We start from the raw sequence: 2397 nt of genomic DNA, 5'->3' as shown, positions 1-2397 counted from the left end.
AGCTGTATTCTACGCATAGCAGGGTAGCCAGGGAACCTAGTGCTGGTAAAGGGATTTCCCCAGTTTCCACACAATTTTCGAAATACTGCGTGTCAACTTGCAGAACTTAACACCGCTGTTAATCCTATTAATAAGTAATTGAAGCTCATTTATGCTGGCGGCGCTGTGCCCTGTGAAAAAGATAAAAAAAACCATAGTCCAAACATTTCACTACACTAACGACTTTAATAAGTAAATAAGAAAATGTCATCTTGTTTTTAAATTCGTCCCGCAAATAATGCTTTCAGAGTAACAGAGTTAACTCGATTTCTCATTACCGGATCTTTGGGAGCGGCGCCGTTTAATTTTGATTTATGAATCAACATTTATTATCAGAGTTAGGTTTTAATTGAAATATTTACTTTACTTTCTCAGTATGTTAGTTATTGTCTCTTTATGTACGTGGTTGTTTTGGGTTCAATTCCTATTTGGTGAATTGATTATATTTACATTATGTCTATTTCTCCGCACTGGTAGCATTAAGTGCTACTATTGAACATGCAATGTCTTGAAAATTAGACGAAAAGTGCGAAAAGTGGAACCTCTCAGAAGTGTCTCAATGGAGAACGGAGTGTCTTAATTAGTTTTAAAGGAAGGGAATCTAGTGGTTCCCAGGTTTATTCTGCCCATTCTGCTACGCGCGGGTTACCGCGTGAAGCTCAAAAGAAAATAAAGCACATATGTAAACATGACTTTTACACTCATTCTCTGTCCCACTGCGCCACCACCGATCTCAATAAATTTGAAAGTTTAATTAAATTAATGGTTTGTATAACTGAGTAATCATATTTAGTAAGTTTGTGTGGAATAATGAATGGGGAAGTTTCATTATACAGTACAGCTTAACCGGATAAGAGATCCGGTTCATTACAAAAAGTATTTTGTATATATTTTAAGAGAAAACAGAGAGAGCTTAGTGTTAGAACACTACATTTCCCACTTTCCATAATTTTTTCCAGACATTGCTTATGAGAGCAGAATTTAGAGCTGCTCTTTGACTTGTTCCAGAACGAAAAAATGAAAACAGCTTATTGCTCCAAGTGAGAATCGAATCCATAACAGCCGAGTTTACAGTCTGAAATTATGTTGAAGCGTCATGAAGGCCTCACTTTAAAAATATATATTTGGACCGTTTATTTTGAGAGTGGTGTAAGTCCATTTTCTTTTGTTTCGAGATAATTAAAGGTTAGTATGTCGATGATTATGCAATTTCATTTACCGACCGATTTTAAGTTGTTCAAAACATGGGATTTTTTTGAGAAATTAAACACGGACTAGTTATATATAAAAAAATTACATTAAATTAAGCATGAATTACGTGATAGCTCATTTTTCTCAAAAATGGACTTACACCACTTTCAAAATAAACGGTCCATTTCTCAATTATTTTTCTTATTTTCTATAATGTTGTTACTGTCATATAAAATGTAATCATCAAAATTTTCTGTGGCATGTTATGACTTACAAATAAAATAAATTTTAAAAATAAACATATTAATATATAACAGAATGTTTCAGTTTTATAATATTAACGATGATAAAAATTTTAAAGTTTGTTAAATTTATTTTATTGATAGGAACGTACGCTTCGAACCACTCGTTTTTCTCGTATTTTCCACTGTCATCCACCTCTTCATATACATCCCTCCTAAGGATCCTCAAAAGAAGTAAAGGTTTTCTAAAAAGGTCACGAAAAAAACAACCTCAGTCAACTCAGGTCAACCTAGGCCGCCCTACGTTCCTTACCAGTCATTAGTTTCTATATTAATATTATATATTCCAACGTAAAACCAGGAAATGGGCCGAGTATAGAAAAAGAATGATATATTGGTATGAAATGGCAGTAAAACATAACAGCTATTACGGTCACTCGTTGCCGTATCAAAATAAAATGCTATGTTTACAATACGGTACAACACGTGCGTCTGTTTGTTTATAGTTATATATTTTAGTTTTGATTTATGTGTTTATTACTTTAGTAAATAGATTGTTTTCATTTCATTGCTTGACAAAATGCGGGATTGAAGTCCACCACTCAACACGCGACTCGAAAATTGGGGAAAGTGGGGAAAACCCTACTTTCTAATCAATTTTCTAAGAGTCTTGTCATTGTGCTCTGCTCTATGCGGGTTACAGCGTGAAGCTTTAAATAAAAATATATATATTTAATTAATTTCAGTGGAATTAGTTATTTCAGTCTCACTGCTTACCTTGTTGAATCCCATTAGTGGAATATATTTTTATTATCTAAATTAAATCTTTAAACTTAATATATAAGGTGACACTTAAACATACATTGTAATAATTAATTAAAAGCGCAAGTAAAGTAACGTTGTAATATTAGTATCTACCTATTAT

This window comes from Heliconius melpomene, chromosome 15, assembly GCF_056956725.1.
Source record: "Heliconius melpomene rosina isolate 202511_hmr_F chromosome 15, ASM5695672v1, whole genome shotgun sequence".
NCBI lineage: Eukaryota > Metazoa > Arthropoda > Insecta > Lepidoptera > Nymphalidae > Heliconius > Heliconius melpomene.
This window is presented reverse-complemented; position numbering follows the sequence as displayed.